Source organism: Cinclus cinclus, chromosome 5 (assembly GCF_963662255.1).
Source record: "Cinclus cinclus chromosome 5, bCinCin1.1, whole genome shotgun sequence".
Lineage (NCBI taxonomy): Eukaryota > Metazoa > Chordata > Aves > Passeriformes > Cinclidae > Cinclus > Cinclus cinclus.
The window spans coordinates 59,205,282-59,226,079 of NC_085050.1; positions in this window are offsets into that span (position 1 = coordinate 59,205,282).

Here is a 20,798-nt window from a genome sequence, read left to right on the forward strand (position 1 = left end):
CACTCTGTCCTTGAGGCTGACCTCCTGAAGTTGGGTGGTTGTGAGCATGGGGTTGGATACAGCAAGGGCAAATCCATCAGAGCTTCCCTGCCTAATCCTACAGATCCATAGTAGGGCTGAATGCAGCAGCTCCCAAGCGTGTTGAGATTTCTGAGTCCTGTGCCTCCACTCACCACGGACTGTAGTGTGAGGGATTCTGCTGTTTCTGGGAGAATTTGTGTATAGCTGGCTGTGAATCTCTCTGGCAAAATCGATTTGGGCAGAGTTGAAGATAAATGAGAGCCTTTTGGTGATAATGCATTTATTAAAAGCATGCTTTAAGAGCTTGTTCAAATGAATACCTAGTGTTGAACATGAAGGTTAGCAAAAAAACACCCAAACCCAAAACATTTGCTGTTCACCCATGAAACAATGAATTTTCATTCAAAGTTCTAGGTAGATCTGGTTCTGTTGGCTGTACTCCCTGTTCCCTGTACAAGGCTTTGCACTCAAAAAATGGAAATGGCAATGTGCCATACACCACATATTAAAATTGCACTGTTATAAAAGCAGGGGAAAAAGTATTTTGCAGTGCTTTCACTTATCATTTAGTGCCAGCTGGCAGTGTGGGATTGGAAAGGCTATTGGTTAGTCTTTTATATTTGGTCTTGCTTGCTGTGTGATAAATAATAGGTCTGTCTTCCCTGACACCTTTTATCTAGGATCTTGAACTGTTTCAACTCTGCCTGTGGATGGGAAGGGTTTAATTAAATAGGCCCTTTGCAAGTGTTGTATTATACAGTTTCTTTACATGACTGTGCTGATATGCACACAGGTGCTGGTGCCAGTGAATCTGTGGAATGCTGCTTGCGGTGCGCACACGTTCCATTGACCATAATCAAAACTAAATGAAAACATGGAGCCCCATGTGCTCTAGAAGTGCAGCCCCCAGCCTATGCAAAGGAAGGGTATTTTTTTCCTTAAATAGCTAAAGTCTTTAAAACAGAGGCCTTGATGTTTTCATCGTGCTCGAGAACTGCCTGTATGGAGGAATACCCACAGTGCCAACAGCTGGGTGAGCAGCTGCAGTGGGAACTTCAGGCTGTGCCCTGGGTGGGGAGAATGGCTGGGAACACAGGCAAGGGGCTGTGACCTGCCCAAGTGCCACTGCTGAATTCAGTGGGAGGCTTTTCCTTACTTTGTGTGTTCCAGAGCCTGTGTGTTCCCTCAGTGCCTGGTACAGAGCAGTGGGATGTGAAGACCCGGAGATCTCACATATAGCAAGAGGTAAGAGGTGGGTGGGAGTACAAAGGTGATGACAGCAGTGGTTCAGTGTTATCTAATTTATCTATATATCCACTTATTTGTATAGTGTGTGTGTGTGTGTGTGTATGAATGGAAAGACAGCAGAGAAGTGGGAGAGTTTGTGGTGGAACTGCACCACATTCCATGCTGTGCTGGGATAAAAGGAGATCAGTGATGTAGGCCAGCTTGGACCCGAGGGAGAACTCCTTTTAATACCAGTTGTGGTGATGTGTGTAATGTACTAGGCAGGAACACGAGGGAATACCTTGGAGATCTCTCAGTGCTAGCAGGTGATTGTTGGCACCCAGCCCAAAGGCTGATGTGCAGTCACAGCCATTCTGGAATACTTGGGGAAAAATAGAAACTTGAAGTGTCTCCTCCCACAAGTGGAAGTCAAATTATACCATACTTAGCTGTAAAGAAAATTTTTGATTTGTGTAGGAATCACAAAAGTTCTATAACATGAATATAATAGGATCATTGGAATATAAATATGGCTTTAAAATGATGGTTGATCCCTTGAAATCCTACTTGATGCCCCTGCCCATGGCAGGGGGGGTGGAATTAGATTATTTTTAAGGTCCCTTCCAAGCCAAAACATTTTAAAATTCTATAATATAAACAGTTTGGAACCTGATATGTAAATCAATGTATCTTCAATCTACTTCACTGTAGTCTTTACTGACTTGAGCACTTCTTTCCCATGTGGAGACTTGTGCAATGTGGGGAAAAAAGACTTGCCCATAATGGGCTGAAATAGATTTTGTAGTGGATGGTTGCATTTCCTCTCTGTTTACCTGTCTGCAAAATGCATGCCTGCAAAGAATTTGAAAGTAAAAAAACAATATTCTGAACATGGGTTTCTATAGTTTAGTGGAAATGAGCATAAAACTTGTATGACATGACCAAATAAAAGCAAAGTGGGGGTTTTTTTGCATGCTTTTGTGTGATATTGGTGTCTGTGTAGAATGAGCTGCTATGTATTGATCTATATGTGAAAAACAGTTTGTAATGGAAAAATTTGCCATGATTCTTCATGCATTTTCTAGAAAAGAAAACCAAAAAAGATAATTTTTAATTTTTATTTTTATTTTTTTTTTTTTTAGATCTGACCTTTCAAGAAGAGATGCAGTTACATAAAGATGATGTGGTGGCTGCACATAACTGTGGTGTTTTCTGTGAGGATGAAAATGGACCAAGCTCTATTGCAGTAAGTTATTACTGGCAAAAGGCAAACACGAACAGGCCTCTCTGCCTAGAGAAATATTAAGTGTCACAGAAAGTGACATCTGGAATCCATATTTCCAGCATTTTATTTCAATACCAAGGTTCCATTGGTCTATCCATTTATTTGCATTTCCATGTTCTGGAAAGGATGGGAGAGTTATACAAGATTTTCTTGACAAGAAATCTCTCAGGTGCCCAGGATAATCACTGTAAAATGGCATTCACTCAGCTGATCATGTCAGAATAGATCTATGCTGATGAACTTTCAAACTGCTTTTAAGGATTGTAATCCAGGATATTAACAGTTTAAATAATCTAGATCCACATGTGTTAGGGTAGATTTAAAATACACCAACAAATGTAGTATTTAATTAATACTAAATCAAGCTAATCATTGGAGTTAAAGTTTGTCTTTGTTTGTTGGTTCTGTTATCCAAGGGTCTGATTTATTCTCTCACATCCAGAAACATCTGAATCATCCTCTTAGCTTGTCCAAGGCAAACTGCTTCAGTACTGGGGTCATTGGGCAGATGGAAGCAGTCTTGCAGCTGTTGTTGGTTTGTTTTGTATTGACAATAAACATTTTACTTAAAGATCTTTAATAATATTGGGAAAAAAATTATCTCAATTTACAGTAATAATTAAATTTAAAATGTTTGTTGTTTTTTCTGAAGTAATTAAATTTTAAATGAAGAATGCAAGCAAAAAGTAGAAGGGATGAAATGAGCACGCTATGAAAGGGAACAATAGGATAATTTTTTAAAAATTGTTTTTTATATTTCACTCAAGCATAGAAGTAAAATTTTTGGTACGAAATATTACCTGGTATTGTTCATGAAAACATAATAAAACGAGGAAAATGGTATCCAGTCTGCAGCAACTGGAAACCATCAGATGACCTGGACCATACCCACAGTATCATGTATTTAATATTTGACTAATATTTTTGATAAATGTTTCATCTTCAGCTGTTAGGACCTGAGCTTTTAAAAAAAATAGCTTGTTTGAAATTTTGAGGCTGGTCTGTGGCTTATCCTTCATCTCCACTTTTCTGTTCAGAGCAATGGTGAAAAGGACAAGTGTTCTCAATATCTGGGTTTTTAAACACACAAAGCTGTAAAGTCTTATCACTTCCTTATCTTGGCACCTGCAATTCTATGCCCTTCTGTATGTATCAGATGAGATAATCACCTGTGTCTCCCTTAAATGTAAGGATTGAGAAATAGGATGGAGCTGAAAACATTCATATCAGTTAAACTCTTTGTGACTGCAGCCGTGAATACTTTATTTAGGGAAAGAAGCCAGAAAGGGAGGGATATGAAAGGCAGTGACTGCCATCTTAGTGGCTGTGCAGAACCAGCACAGGTCTGAGTTATTCTTGATGGTCCAAAAACTGCTTCTCTTTGCTTAAACAATCGTAGGAGCAAACCCAAGGATTCTCTTTCACCCCGTTTGCAGGGCTGCATGAGTGGGTTTGGAACACAAACCCTGTGAGGAACAGCAGAGGGAGCTGGGGTTGTTCAGCCTGGAGAAAAGGAGACTCAGGGGTGACCTTATCACTCTCTACAACTCCTTGTAACGTGTTTGTCGTCAGGTGGGGTTGGTCTCTTCAAGCAGCAGCTGACAAAATGAGAGGACACAGTCTCAAGCTGCACTAAGGGAAGTATAGGTTGGATAATTAGGGAAAATGTTTTTTACAGAAAGGGTGGTAAAGTACTGGAATTATCTGCCTAGGGAGGTGGTGGAGTCACCACCCCTGGATATGTTTTAAAAAAAGAGTTGATATGGCACTCAGTGCTGTGGTTTAAGTTGAGGTGTTAGGGCACGGGTTGGACTTGATGATTTTGAATGTCTCTTCCAACCTGGTGATTCTGTGTGATTCTTTGAGTTATTTTCCCTGTGCTTTCTGTTTCTGACTTTGGGGTTTTGCATTCACTTCTGTGCAATGAATCCAAGCCTGTCACTGTCTGGGAAAGTGGTTATGCCACTGAGCTATTAGCTGAAAGTGCTGCAACTTCTTCCAGCTGTGCTTCAAAAACCAACAGGAGTCCTTCTCTGGCCATTCAAAGAACAGCTGCAGGGACCCAGGATTGTGGGAGGAGATCTGGAGTGTCCATGTTCTGGACAGAGAAAAGGATTTGGATCAAGTGCAGTGGAAAATGTTTCCTCTGAGATATCAAGCTGGTTGTCATCCTTCACGCCCGCAGCTTTAGATAAGCTTGGCTTGAACGCCTGCTCCTCCCCGGACATCGGAGGGGAAGCGTTGGATCACAGCTCTGAGATTTGGATTCCATCCAAGGGAACCACAGGCCTGAAAGACAGATGTGTCAGTGGGCCACCCCTGGTATGAAGGTTTCTCACTGAGCCCAGTGATTTTGAAAGAGGCTCTGTAGTAAATGTTGGGTCTGGTGAAGTGATCTGGGGCAGTTTTGAGGTGGCTATTTATGGCACATATTGAGTACAGTCCCCAGCGTGAAGGTTTCGTTATATAGCATTTTGTCCATCTGTTCTGTGGGTTTTTATTTTTTTTCCTGTGATGGGAAAGAAGCTAAAATTACTTTGGAATTTGTTCTTCTTCCTTGCTGCTTGTCTAAGGGGGAAAGCAAAGAGAAATGTCATTACTTTAATAGGAATTTCATGGATTGGCAATGCTTTCTTTTCCAGTTAATATTTGAAGAATTGTTTTGGTTTTTTTCCCCCCCATGTCTTCTTCCCCAATCCTTTCAATGCCAATTAAAAAAAAAGAAAAAGGAAGAAACTATTATTATAAACCTTTGCTGGGCAACCACTAAAAATTAAGATTTACTTACTTTTGGCATCAATTTCCATGTTGCCATTACTACTGGCAGTATTGGTAACACTTGGTAATGGTAACTTGCTTTTCTTTTTCATGCTATTTTAACACAAAACCTTTGAACTACTCATCTCATTTCCAATAATTTTCTGTGTTAGTGAGAGCACCTCTTCAGAAAGCAGTGCAGTAATGCAGGCTATGAGATTCTTTGAGAACTGTTGGTTTGAAGATACAGGCAAAATACATTTCTATCCTAAAAGGGGGGAAAAAAAGGCTGACCAGATGCAAAAGTGGAGCAGCTTTGAACTTGTTATAACAAATGTTGAGATTATACCTACAGAAGCACTCAAAAGACAGCACAGCTATTTCTGTGTTGAGGTTAATAAATATGCTTGCAATTGGAAATTATTAAAACTTTATTTAAGGAAAGTCGGTTGAACCAAATATATGCAAGCACTCTATAATTTCTGTTTGTGCAAACTTGATTTATTGAATCTGTGCAGTGATCACTGATGTCCAGAGTAAATATCTTTTGGTTGCTGTCCTCAATGTTTTTGTTTCCTTCAAGAGGCTTTCTCACTAAGTCCTGATTATTTCTATTATTTCATAGGAATTTCAAGCACTTTGTTTGATTTCAGGAATTAATTTTAAAAAAATTAGAAGGTTCTTTTCCTGTGAATCTTACCATCTGAGGAAAAGGTGAATGTGACATTCTTCATGTCAAGGTGCTACCAGTTCAGAACTGATGTTATTAACAATTGTTACATTACAGTATCAAAATTAATGTTTTTTAATGCCTATGATGTCTCACATACCAAAGCCACTTTACAGAAAGCCTGTCAACTGTCACCTACTGGATGGTTTAATGCCTTGGTAATAACTCTAAATGACACTGCATGCAGATGAAAGAACTTCACTGATTGACAAGGATTCATTGGGGCACCTGGTGCTTTGTTTCGGGAGGAAAAGTGCTGTGCTTGATAGGAATCCGTGTCAAGATTACACCTAGAATCTGGGATCAAAAGAGGAGGAAACAAAAGGTGTTTCATGGCTGTATTCCAAGCCATAGTTTCAAGCTGTTATCTTGCTTCATCTGTGTGTGATAACAGTGGAAGGTAAGTTGGAGCTGTCCTAGATTGCAGCTTGACTTGGAGCTGACAGCAGGAAGCAGGCTGGTGTGGAGTTGATGTCCAAGGATGCGAGGACCCCAAATCAGGGGCATCAACACAGATACCAGTGGGATGTGAAATGCCACAGGGACTTTTGTTTGTTGTCTGGATGCTAGTTCAGGAGGAATGTAGCTCTCCCTGATGTCCAAGCCTGTGTAGATTGTCTTGGACTTCAAATGGCATCTCAAATATCATCATGTGCTCGTGATGAGATGACAGAATTGTGCTCTGTACGATGCAAGAACTCCAGCTCACCCAAGAGGGTTGTTTGGATTCAAAGTGTATGATTTCCACAATGTGTTTGTTTTGTTTGAGTCCAGGGCAAATAAGACAAATCACTGAGGGGAAAACACAGGAGAGAGACCTGCCAGGTAGGTGTCAGTCAGAAGTGTTCTCTGGTCTTTGTTCTGGATTTCAGCTCAAGCAAAATAAACACAGGGTAGCACAGGAGTTTGTAGTGGCCCTCAATAAAAATCACTGTAGATAAATTCATCCCCACAGGATGTTAATTCTTAGGATTCAAATACAGGGACCCCGTGTTATTTCCTTCTCTAAAATGGCCACTTGCTAAACTATGATTTAGAGCCTCTCTTTCTCTCTTGAAGGCAGATCATAGAATTTTATGCAGATGCTGACTTTGGTTTTGTTTTTTATTTCCAGCCATCAATGGTCTGTTTCAGATATTATCAGTCCTGAATTTCTGAACTTTCTTGACTTCTTTTTGACTTAATAAATATGAATAATATTTTTTCCCCTGGAATATTTTACCTCTTCCCTGCCATAGGTGTACTGGGATGTTGCAGTCCCTCTTCGGTGATGTGTTTAGATCAGTTCTAAGAATAATCCTTGAGAACTGGCCTCTGCAAACTATTCTCAGTCAATAGAAATTGTTGTCTAAGCCTTTAAACCTTGAGGCAGGTTATGGTCTTGACTTTCCTGATAGAAGAAATAATGCAGTATTAGACTGAGACCTGCCAGGTGCTGTTGGATAACTTTCAGAACATGGTGGTATGGGTTTCTTTTCCTTAATTTTACAGCTTTGCCTGTATTGATATTACAACTGTTGGCTGTAGATTTATCCTGATTTACAAGATTATATGACTGTCTAGATCAGATAACTTATTCCAGTGTAGAAGAACAGACACTGATGACACCATCTCTCTATTTTTTCAGTGAGGTAATAGATTAGGATCCTTATGTTTCTCTGGCCTTGGCAGGATTTTCATGAGTGCATAAATTTTCGGGGATTTATAGTTTTGTTTTTGTTTTTTCTTCTTGCTGTTTCTGAGACATCCTTTGCAGTATGGCAGGATGAAATGAAGAATGCTAAGTCAGTGAAGAAGGGGAAGGGCTAGAAGCACAAACAATGCCTAAGCAGAATGAGAATGCCTGGAAAACAGGAATAGCTCTATTATATCTGAGCTATTACTTCAATTCTAAAATTGAAATATGCTGCCTTGGAATTACACTCCTTTCACATCTCTATTCTGCACTTTTGGGCAATTATGGAGCTGTCGAGCCCAGCCAGTTTGTACACTGTCCTCATTTAACTGCTGCTTTGTTCCAGAATCAATATTGAAATATGGTGTATAAAGGTGTTGCTTTGGCAGACCTGCATAATGCTGTATGATGGCAGCATCCGAGCACACCATGGAAGCAACAACTCCAAGGGTTTTATTCTGTTCATCTTCAGCTATGTCTGCTGCTTTGTCTTGGCAAGCAATAACTGAGCGTGACATCAAATTGTGTTTGTACCCATTCTAATAGGGACCTTGGATCACACGAGGAGTTGTGGGAGGAAGAGGAAATGTGAATTTTCAGGTGGTTTCTCAGGCCCCATGCCACCCTGTGTGACACAGAGAGATGCAGGGTGAGCTGCTCCTGCTGAGGTGAAACAGCCAAGGCTCCCTTGGGCAGTGTTGCCTCAGATGGGAAGGGTTCATGCAGATGCTGGTGCAGCATCCCATGTTATACACACTCTCCTGCCTTTGTCCAGTTTTGGAGAGCATCACAAGCTTTCCTGAGGCATCAAGTGTGCAAAGCAGGTGTGGCGAAGGGAATTTTTACATGCTTTGAGAATGTGCATCTCATGTATGTTGCACTGGGTAGTTGCTCTACCTTATCTTGCTGTGTTTTGTTGTGAATGAATTTTCTACAAATCAAATTAAAGTTTAGCTGTTCTACTTCTTTTTAACTCACAGGCATAGCTGGAGTCCTCAGGGCTAGTTTCTGTCTCCATGTGCTGCAGCCTTTACAACTCCCTAGTTTAATGAAACCTTTTTGACCTATTTCTTTTTCCATTATGTGATCATTCTGCTCCTGAAGGGGAGCAAGAACACCTTTGAAATCACATATTTGGAAGAAATACTTGGGGGAACCAAATGCACAGAGGCAGTCAGTCCAGTTGCTTTAAAAAAATGATTATGTTCTGCTAATTCTAACATTCTATAATCTTAGTGTATAGTCTTAGCTGGAACTGTTTAGTTTCCTTGTGGGAGCAGAGACTTGCTTATGTGCAAGAAATGTGTAATCAGGACTTTGTAAGTGAAAGCATCACCTGGTGAGCTTGAGAAAAAAATCTCTGAGTTGTCCACACTCTTATGCAAGAATTAAATTTGAGAAATGAAACAATTCCCAAACAAGTAATATACCAAGAAAGTTTTTATAAGAAAAGGCAGTGTATTAAAAGCTTTTGAAGCATCTCAGGAACCAGAGTTTTCAGTAGCAGAGGAGGTTGAGCCTTCTCTCAGCAGACTGCTGAAATCCTTGTAGTTCACTAAATCTCCTAATGCATTCTTTTCCCATTTCAGTAAGTCTGTGCAACTTTGAGTACGTTTTTTAGCCAAAAATTATTTGACCCGTATCTTCTAAATCCTATCTTGGGGAGCATATTATTGTCATGGTAATATAGCCAAAGCTTTTACTGTTAGCTCAGTATGGGAATCTCTATTGTTTCAAAATGTATATTTGGACCACAACTTACTGAAATCATCAATATTTATACAGCAGGTAATATCTTCAGACAGGCTGGACACCATCTGTCACAGTCTGATTTAATTTTATGGTTGTAGCAAAGTGAACTGACAGTGTGGAATTTTTCACAGAAGTCAGCTGGAAGTGTGTCATGGTTTTCAGGTAAACCTGTGAAATGTTGATAATGAAGGCTGTGCATTCATGTTATGCAAATGGAGAAAGTACTCATTTGGGGGAGGGGTTGATTTCTGTTTGTTTGCATCCTGAAACAAGTTTAAATTCTGTTATGTGCTCTATTGTACTGGAATCATTCATAATTGAATCCATCATACATGCCTTATGCATCTCTGCAGGGAAAATTGAGCATGAAATCATTTGCTCTGGAAGAATTACTGAATACAGGAAGTGGCAATTTTTAAAATTAGATAAGACTTGAGCAGTTAATGGCATTACCTTCAGATGGCAATTTAAAATTAAGGTTGTTTTCTTTTTCATAGTAAACATTTGGTTTGTGGCACCTTAGCATTTTATGTAATGTTTTGTATCATTAAAACAATTAAACACTCATAATAAATGTATTCAAAATTATATTAGTGCATTTTAAGGTATATTAATTTACTAGTTTTACAGGACATGCAGCCCTTGACAGCAGGCAAAGTAGTAGTGGCAGTAATGTTATTGTGTGCTGAAGTTGTTCTGCTGATATATGTCATCAAATAAGCAGTAAAATATTTTTTGTTAACAATGCAGTAATTGAAGGTATAGACGAAATAGTTTCTTGTGAAACAATCCTGTTTCTCCAACACTTGGATGCTTGAAGTTATTAATTCATTCCCTTTCCTGAAGTAAGTACTTAACAGTCTAGTTTTGTACATCTAGTTTACTGCTAGTGAGATAAATGTGCATCTTGCTGTTCCATGTTTAGGGGCTTCCTTTCAGGACATCCTTTTTCTAATGATGACGAGGGTAAAAGCTGGAACCCTTCAAGTCTGTGTACTCATGTTTGTTCATGCATTTGTGTGCACATTTCTCCTGTGTTAGTGCCTGTGTTGCTGCTCAATGAATACCTGCTAAGATTTGTTTTATCCTATCTTAGATCTTGATTTAGAAATGTATGGGTAATGAAAAGCACTCTTGACTTGAAGAACCATTTTTTCTAAATTTGCTCTTGTCCTCTACTACATCTAAACCAGGATTTCAATATCTAAAATAATACATTTTGGTCAGATAGCTGTTGGATTTTGCCCTTGCTTGTACAATGTATGAGTAAGTGATCAGTGCAGCTCCTTGGATCGCTTACTGTTAATCACTCTGTCTTTTAAGAATTCTACTGGTGCATCTGTTGTGCTGATTCACTGTTTCTTTCACTTAAAACCTCCCTTGTGAAAAAATGAATCAAGTGGACTTGTCCAACAGCCATGCCCTGCCCTATGATATCACTGCCTGTTCTCAATTACTAGATTTTGTCTCCAATTACATTTTGTAATTGCAGCATCTCTGTATTGGTCAGGCATCATGAAGGTAAAAGGAAGGTTTAGATTGAGCTTTTCAACCTCAGAATTATATAGAAAGCTGACATGATCCTGGTCGTGTTTAATTCTCCATCTTAGTTTTGTTTTCCTACATTTGTCCATCTGTTTAACAAAGTTAAAGAATCCTTTAATGAAAATCCTTTAACTTAATCCTTTAATGAAAAGGATTAAAATGTACACTTCTTCATGGTATGGCAGTGAAGGGGTAGTGGAAGGAAAGGGGATGAAAGAAGGGTTATAGGAGTGTGTGTAACATCCTTTACCTTTTTGAAAGCCTCTCTCAACCATTAGATAATAGCGAAGTGAAAAATGTAATGGCTGTTGTAAAGGCCTCTTGGTGGAGATGAACACAAAATCCAAGATTATTTTTTCTTTTGTCTGGGATAAAGTCCAGGTCAACCTTCATCAGTAATTTTTCCTTGAGAATGACACTAAATATGAGCAATGAAGGCATTGAAAATTTTTCAATTTTGTTAAAAACTATCAGAGAAGTTCAGTAGAGGGGAGGGCTGTATGGCAGGAAAATGGGAAAATCCTCAAGCTTGAAAAATAACTTTGTTCCAAAGACGCTCTTGGATTTCTTGTCCAGTGGGTACATACGTGGGGAGAACAGCAGTGGCTGGTTCCATGGAGAGCCTGGCACACATCTTCACTATTCCACTGGAGAGTGCAACTTTGCACCAGACTGGAATAATACAAAACTGAGGCTGAAAATGATGTTGAGAGATCCTTTAGTTCTGGCTTTAGCACCGACTCAGGTGGAAGAATTTGTTCAGAGATTGGTTTGTTGCTTTCTGCCTTAAAACATGAGGATGCTTGCTCACTAGGATTTTATTTTAGTAGCATTAATTTAATGTGATTCAGAACAATACGACCCCTGTAAGGCAGGCAGAGCTGAAGGGGGCGTGTAACAGCTCTTAAACCATCACAGTTTGCAACCCATTAAGCCATTTAAGCATCACCAATTTGAGATTGCTTTAACGTGCTGGATTGCAAACTGTGGTAATTCAGGAGTTGCTACATTCAGCCATCCATGCAGCAGGCTCTGGGAGAAATGTGCTCCCAGTGTCCCTCATGAAAATCAATGTCAGAGGTGCAGTCTAGCTTTCATCTCCTGGGCTACAAATCATATGCAGAACCTGCATTTGAAATGAAATTATTTTTGTACTAAGGAGGACCAACACTGAATGCTTTAGAGGCACAAAGAAGAGGTCCAAGAGCTTAGCTGAAATTAATTTAGTTGGCTTATTGTGACCTTTGTAGCTAATTTTGTGCTGTAAACATCTGGTCCCATCCAGTCGACCTTAAATTTAGACCATACCCACTTCTGGCCTTACCTGTCACAGAGAGCATACCCACCAGTTAAGACTGGGGCAGCTATTCTGGGAAACTGGTGCCAAAAGTTATTTGTTTAAATTGTTTGATGCCGATCTGATGCACTGTGTCAGGCTTTTACAGTGTTTAGCTGAGGTCTGATTCCATTGTGGAATGCATTTTCTGGCGTCTTGGTGTATCTTGGCCCAGCCAGTAAAGCATCTCAGGACAGTGTAATCACCCAAGATGAATGTGGAGGGAATTTGAGTTGAGTTCAAGGAAGCAGCATCCCTTCACTGAGAAAAGAAGCATTTGAAAGCCACTATTTTCCATTACATACATTGTTTCAAGGGCAAGTATCCTAATTATTCTCCAAAGCTTCTGTCACTTCGCAGGCTCTATGTTAGGCGCTATGTTTCCTCTCTGTTTCTCCAACCACACTCTTGTAATTCTGACAGAAGCAGCCACCCTTAATCCCTTCTGCACCAGTGAGTGGTCAGTTAATGGTATTTTCCCAACTAACACAATAATGTTTGTTTTTCTTTAAGAAATTTAAACTTATTGTATCTTGAATGTGTTTTGTAATACAGGAATATATGTGTATGGATATATTTTTAAAGAAAAAAACCTTCGGAGAGGTAGTTTCATCCTGGTATTTTGCCTAATAATAATGAGTTGTTGAAGAAGACCAGTATTGAGACCAGTCGCTTGACACATTAAATGTATCTGGCTTATTGCTTATTTCTACTGTGCAGGTATTTGCAAACTGCATTGGAAACTGTGCCCTGCTGCCTTTTGTTCCTCCACAGGGCACTGTTGACAATGGCAGGACATCCTCACATCTTCTCTTAGTAATGTGAAGAGTGTGGGGAGGACTTTCTGTGGTGATTGTTAGCTTGTGGTAGAGCTGCTAAGTTAATGGGGGAAAGAGGGGGGGGAGGGAGGGGGAGACAACCATGTGAAAGTTGGAACTATAGAATTTTTTCTTGCCGCAACTAAATGTGTCCAGACCTTCATGCATGTATTTATGTATGCAGGAGCAATACATGAATCAAAATAAAAACTTTCACATCCAAAAAATAAGAACATGCAGGAGAAACAGGCTGATGGAGAAGGGAGAATGGTATATGTAGACAAGAATGGGCAACCAATAGCTCAGGGGCCCATCACAGCCTTTGACTCCACTTTGTCTGTAGTCAGGTTAAACCATTTAAACGTTTATGTGTAGTGCCATATGTCAATGTATGGGCTGCTAAAGGTACTTGGGTGGCCCTCAGAAAAGCAAGAGTTACCCAACCTCGGTTAGATAACCTCTGTGTTGGAGTTCCTGGTCACACAGGACTGTTTGCCTCTGGGTGTGGTAAAACCTGTGGAATATTCAGACCAGTGGCAGGAAAGCTGCAAGGAGTTCCTTGGTGTGCTTTTTGACCAATAAAATTGATATACTGAAGAAAATGGTTTGGTTTTTTTGAAAGGGTATTTTGATGACATAGAGTATCACCATAATAGGAGGAAAGACAAAAAGGATTGGGATTGTTCAGCCTGGAGAACTCTTTGGGGTGACCTAACTGTGGGCTTCTATAATCTGAAGGGAGACTACAGGAAAGATGGAGAGGGACTTTTTACAGGGGCCTGGAGTGACAGGATGTGGGGGAATGGCTTCAAACTGAAAAGGAACAACTTTTAGTTAGATATTAAGAATAAATTCTTCACTGTGATGGTTTTGAGGCACAGGCACAGGTTGCCCAGAGAATCTGTGGATGCCTCATCCCTGGAAATGTGCAAGGCCAGGTTGGGTCCGGCTCTGAGCAATCTGGTCTAATAAATGATGTCCCTGCCTGAGGATACTGGAACTGGATGATCTATAAGGTTGTTCCCAGCCCAAACCATTCTATGATCATATTTCTGACTAGCTCTTTTCCCAGCCTACATCTCATGACATGTAGTAGCCTTCCAGCATGCTTTCTTTGCTGTTTAGTGTCAGAAGAGAGGAGACATCCTGCAGTTTGATATGTGCAGAAGAAATATTATCTGCTGAGTTTTTAAACTGGAGGGTGTGAGAAGTAATCACCAACTCTGCTTGGTTTTGTAAGCAAAACATGCAATAGTTCCTCTGTGCAGTGGAATTTTTAGAAGTGGGGTTTGTGGCAGTCTAGCAGTGGGCACAACATACTGCTAGAGGGGGATCTTTAGCAGGTCCTTGGGCTTCTGAGGGACTCCAGGAGTTGCACTGCTTGTTCATTCGAGCAGTAGCTGTGTTCAGTAGCTGTGGAGTAGATGTGTTGTAATTTTATTATTTTTTAAAATCCCTCTCCCAAGTGTGAAACTTGATTGAATTTTAAAGATGTGTACATTATTTTTAGGGTGATAGGCATTTATGCCTTTTCGTAGCAGCTAATGTAAACAGAAGAGCAGAGCCACACTGCTGTTTCCACCTTCCCTCTGTACTGCAGATGTCTGAGCTGCTGCTGCTCAGCTTCCCTTTGCAGGCTGCTCTATCCCCTGATTCTCCAGGAGATACCGTGGCTGTGGCTGCAGATTAGATTTTTCTCTCCCTCCCCCTGCGAGACCTCTGTGTGCTTTGACGTCATGTGTGCTCCTTCCAGTTGCCATAGCAGCCCCATTCCCCAAGCTCTCTGCCTGTCTCCTCTGGTAGGTTCCACAATGGTACAGCCAGCATCACGCTGCACAATGGTTTCCAGGCAGTGAAAGAGCGTGATTCAGCAAGCCACTCTTTCCCCCCCCCCCCCCCCCTTCCCCTTTTATTTCATTATTATCAGACATTTTGCCTCCCTTTTTTCTGTTCTCCTCTACCCTCTCCCCCAGGCTTTTATTCAGTTCTTTAAAGGGAAACGGTGATTTGCCTTGAAAACAGCTGCCCATCTTTTTTCTTTCTTTTTTTTTTTTGCCTTTTTTTCTTTTTTTTCCCCCCTATTATTATAAATAGGCCATTTATTTATTTTTTTTTATTTTTTTCCCTCGGCACTGTTTGGAATGTGATTTAAAAATACCACCCAAAGTCGCAGTTCGGGGAAAAGCTTTCTGGACGAGGAGAATAGCTCGCAAGCAAGGAATGGTAGGTGGTTGATGCTAATATTCTTTGACTAACTGCTTTCGCAGGGTGGGGTGATGAATATTGATTGCTGCTTGAGGGGGAAAAAAAAATTAAAGCAGGGGGAGAGGGGAAGAGAGAGAGAGGTTAATGAAATGAACTGGTAAACGAAGCAAGAAGGCTGCACCTGTCCATTTTGTGACCAGAGAAGCATCGTTCTCCTGTGTTGGGGTGTGTATGAGCTTTGATGCTTGGGTGCTGCAGGTGACCGTGGCTGTGAGAGCAGGGCAGGGGCACACCGTGGATGGGAGCGTGGTGCTGCTTTACCAGCTGGCTCATGTAAACACTGGGGTTTTACTCAGCTTCATCACCTCTAACGCTGCCTGCGGGCTTTGGGGGGAAGGAGGGGTCTTGGCTTGCAGCTGAGTAGAAAAATGAGGGTGTTGTGGGGGTGATCTGGTCCATACACAGCCGTATAAAATTTGAATGTGGGAAAATAAAGGGAGGACAAGGAGCTGGAAGATTCAGAGGACAGAAGTCTTGGCCTTTTGCACAGTGATTGAATGCCAAAAAGAAAAAAAAGTATGCGTGTTGAGGTGTTTGACAGCCCCTGTTGGATGTAGGGGTGGGGGTTGTTTTTAAGAAAGTAGCCTTTAATCATCACTTTTCCACATTACTTGGATTCAAGTGAACAACTCAGCCCACTGGGTTTTACAGAACCACAAGAGCTTTCAGGAGAAATGTTTACAGCCAGCTATGGGCCAGTTATTTTGCAAAAGAGAATTAACAATCTGTAGATGCTGCAGTGAAATCAATGTTGCTTTGCAGGGAAATCCTCTCGCAGAAAAAGCTACTGCTACAGGAAAAAGTGTTGGTTTTGTTTTTTACAGCAGAGTGACATTATTAGAAATAATAGAAATTTGCCTTGGATAATTAAGTGTTACAGCATTGTTTAATAATCAGCCAGTGCTCCCAGTGAACCATGATGGGCATGTTTCACACCATTCGTGTGCTGGGGGATTGTCAGCTTGTTTACATGGGTTCCTTTTGCTGCAGAGCTTCCTGATATCCTCAGTGCAACTTTCCACTCCTCTGATATGTTCACTGTAAGTTTTGCCAGAGGCTTCTGCAGGGACAAACCAACACTGTGTGTAAATACAAATTTTGAGGGTAATTATGGCACAGAGTAGAAATTTATTAGGAGGAAAACACCAATGAGTATATTGTAAGTGATCAGAGAAGTCTGAAATCAGCTTGGTTGAGGGCACAGAGGTTGTCCTGCAAGCCCAGCTTCAGCAAAAGAGAAGGGTTAAGATAGAACAGGCTGGTGTAAGTATGGCACAGGGCTGTTTGTCTTTGCTCACGTGAAACCTATCTTCAGTCCCCATGCCTTGGGGAAGTGGGGCGCACCAAACCTCCACTATTTTAACCTTCTTTCAGTACATTGCCAGGTAATCACTGGTCAGGAGCACTGGGACAGTATTTTCTTCTGGCTGGTCCTCTGGCTGTCTGCTCTCTTCCTGCTGGGAATGGTGGCACAGGAATATCTTTTCAGTTGGCTCAGCTAATGACTTTGTCTTACATGCGTGCGGATGTGAACGACAAAGGTGATTTGACCTCAGCCATTAAGCAGTATTCTTTTTCCCTGACTCTCAATAGGCAAGACTCTCTGCTCATAGCTCTCTCCTGCATTCAGAGTATGCATAATTTTTCAGGGTCCTGTTGTAATTGTGGTTTTGTTGAGGACTATTAGGATTACAAGGATGCTCCTAAACCGGATAAGGACAGAAATCATTTACCATAAAAAATAAGTTAACTTCAGTTGCTTGTCTGCTTGCTTGGAAAATGTCTTTCTCATTGTTAAGAAGCCCCTTCAGTGCACACACACATTTCTATGAGCAGACCACAGGGATGAGTGTTTTTTTGGTAGGTTTGGGTTGGTTTTTTCCCTATTGTCAGTGTCTGGCATGTTTGCAGCTGTTTTTTAGCGGTTTAACAGTACTGGATCAATAATTCAATAATCAATTATTGTAACACTTCAAACAGTGTTACAATGCCAAATCTGGCTTGCTAAAGCAAAGAGAGAGTTATCAAAATTTCACTGCCATATTATTGGAGAAGGTCAAAAAGTTCACCTGTAGCTTACAGTTCTTTGCAAAATTCATCCAATTTAAGGGAGGGCTAAAGCAGACCCAAAGGAAGATGGTTTTAGCGTTGCTTTTGCAGACAATATCATAAATTTCCTAAGACCTGGAAGAGAGAAAAGCTGCATTTAGGGAAAGGCCTCCAGCTTTAAAATTGGCAATCTCTTAAACTGTTGTTCAGTAAATATTACCCAGTTCCCTGGACAATTCCAAATTATGGGAAATCTTGCCAGCTTGTTGGTATATTTTCAAACCCAAGTAAATTTTTGTTGTTTTGTTTTTGTATTGTAAGCATTCTATACCCCTAGCCCCTCCCATTTCACTGATTACATTTTGAGCTTATAATAATAGCACTACTAGAAGTTATGTCCTGAAAGCCCAGTGACTGCAGAGTCACCACAGTTGCTGCTCTGTTATGTCATCAGGAGTAAAGGAGAGAGTCTTCATTGGACTACAATACTGAATATATATATATATATATATATATATATATATATTCTGGCCTTCAACACTCATATTCTGCTTTTGATTCTTGCACACTTACTGAAGGTTACTTGCAAGGAAAATGAACCCTCATAAGAGGACCACCAGTGATAAAAGTAGAAATCACTACAGGTGGAAGTTCCTGGTCCCCTGCCCACTGTTTATGAATGTTACACAGCTGTCCTTGAGCTGCTCTACTGTGTTTCAGCCTGATAGCTGTAGCTTTGTTAGCAAGCTTTAGAATGAGTCTTGGCTGGTTGATAGAAGAGAAGGGCAGGAAATTCAAGTCCCAAAACTTTCCAGCCTTACTGGTTTTTTTGTACCGTGAGATTTTTGGTGGAAGTTTTGGTGTATGAACTCACTAGTGGTGGTGATATGTTCTCAGTTTCATTTCCACACAAAGGATGTGAATTCATGAGCTTTAGTGCACCCTAGGATCTTCCTGACTATGCCTGTAGCAGAGGGCTGTGTCTTTTTAGAGCAAGAAGAAAGAAAAGAGCTGTTGTATTTTTAGGCAGGTTCTGGGTTTTTCTCCCATCTAAGAACAAGACTATGTTGATGACCCTGTGAGTGCAGCCCCTTGCTCACATCACAGCAGTGACATTGGAAATTTGGGCTGTGTTAGGACCCGATCTAACACGAATCTTTGGGTACGTTGGACTCTCTCAGGACTTTTGTGAGGTGATTATCACTAAAAGTTGGAGGTCCAGAAGAGCCTTCCAGTCAAGTCAATAGCTGCTCTACCAGGATTCTACACTGAGGTCAATAACCCAGCAAATTAAGAACTGTAATTTGAGGGTGGGATTTCAGGAGCCTGAGTTGGACCCTTTTTTTTGTTAAGTAGTTATTTTCTTATGAGGATTTTTCATTTTTTGTTCTTAGTACAGTTTTAGTTCTCTTCTGAGATACTTGAAATCATGTAGGGGTAAGACAATGTTGCTCAAACCTTATATTTAATAATAATCACATAGTTTTGTTCAGTGGTTAGGTAACAAACACCATGTTTGATTGTTCCTTCTCTTATTCACTATTTTAATACCACAGCATTTGCTTTTTCCTACAGTTCTTGAGGTTGTCTGTAAGATTCTTGGCTGCATTTGCTTTGTCAGTTCAACTTCTTTGCCACATGTTTTGTTATTTGTTTTTAAGAGGATACTAATTTGATTAACAACAGTAATTTACAGGAATTTCCTGATGCCTATATGTATCCATATCGCACAGTTTTTAAAACTGTTAATTATGTCACAAGTCAAATTTAATTTCCATCCCCAGGTATTGGTGGCAGGTGACTGTGTCCATATCTCAACTAGTTATAGGTAAAGCTTCCGCTCTTCCTTATTCCAAAGAAAATATCTGACCAGAGAAAGATAGTATAGAAACAAAAATAATTATTTTAGATCAGTTTTATGATTTTTTTTTTAGTGCCATCTGTTTCAATTTTAACAGTCTTGAACATGTGCTCATGAGCACTAAGGCTTTTTTTTCTATTTTATCTTTAATTTTTATTTTTTTTTTTTTGCTAGTGGGGAATAACTGTGACACACTTTTCCCATTTAAGTAGCACTTCATTCTGCATACTTTTCTGTCTTCTGCCTTTCTTCTTTGTGTGGAAGAAAGGAAATTTATGGTACAGATACTGGCAGAACAGGATGCATTATGGTATTGTCAGAGGAAAATCTAGTCTTTGTTACATGATGTGCAGATATTGATATTCCAGGTTAGCTTAGTTATCTGAAATTTTCTGTGTCAATCAGACTTGATTAAAATAAAAATAAACCCCAAACATTTTTTCTCTCTCTCTTTTTTCTTTTTTTTTTTTTTTTTTTTTTTTTTTTTTTTTTTTTTTTTGCTTAGGGCTAGTATTAGAAACCTGTACCAACTGCAGGCCAGACTCAGCTATCAGCTATGGCAACCCATGCATGAAGTTGATGCCTTTGAACTATTTCCTATAGATGAGAGACATAGCACATGCTGTGGTGAGTCAACAACGTATTATTCTATTAAATCATATTTCTTGGCAAAAAAAAGAAAAGCCGAATGCCAAAGGATGCTTAATGCCAAAGTGAATGCTGACTTTCCCTCCCCCCTTTTTTTTTTCTTTTTGGAGGGGGGAGGCAGAGAAAATTAAAGTTACAAATTGTAGTAATTTTTAGAACACATTAACATAATGCTGTCATCTTATAATGAGTTTTCCAAGTATGTAATTCCTGCAATGCACGTTTATCAGAGGAAGTGTTAATATAGTAAAATAATTTTTAAGAAGACCCCATATATGCAGTGTCCTGAGCACTATTTAAAATGCAAAATCTGTTTCACTACTGCAAAATCCACTGTTTTGGACCAATTTTTGTAACTAATGTTTTCCATTTCTTTGATTTGGTGTGAGGGGGAGAAGAAAGGCTGTTTTGTTTCTTTTTGAGATGACTGAAGAAGATTGTGGGGAGTCATCACAGATTTATTTGACATATATCTCTTTATCCTTGGACAGGAAAATAGTGAGAACAGTGATGAAAATCAAATTGTCTTTTAAAAAATACTTTGTAGCTTTAACTATCTTAAGTCTGCTAGTAATTTCAATGTATTTTTCATACATAATAAGTAATTTTGGTTCTGATAATTTCTTTAGGATGGTTTTGGTGTACCTTTGGGAGATGAGGAATTGTTTTCAGATTTCTCATGTAATCTCAATAGAATTGTTGTCAAAAATTGTAACTGATACTCCAGTAAGGTGCTGCTCCAAGTCACTGAAATGTTTTGGTAGGGAGATAGAACTCTTACTTGTAGATGTGGCACATGGGTAATGTTAAGGGTGATGAAATGAGCTCG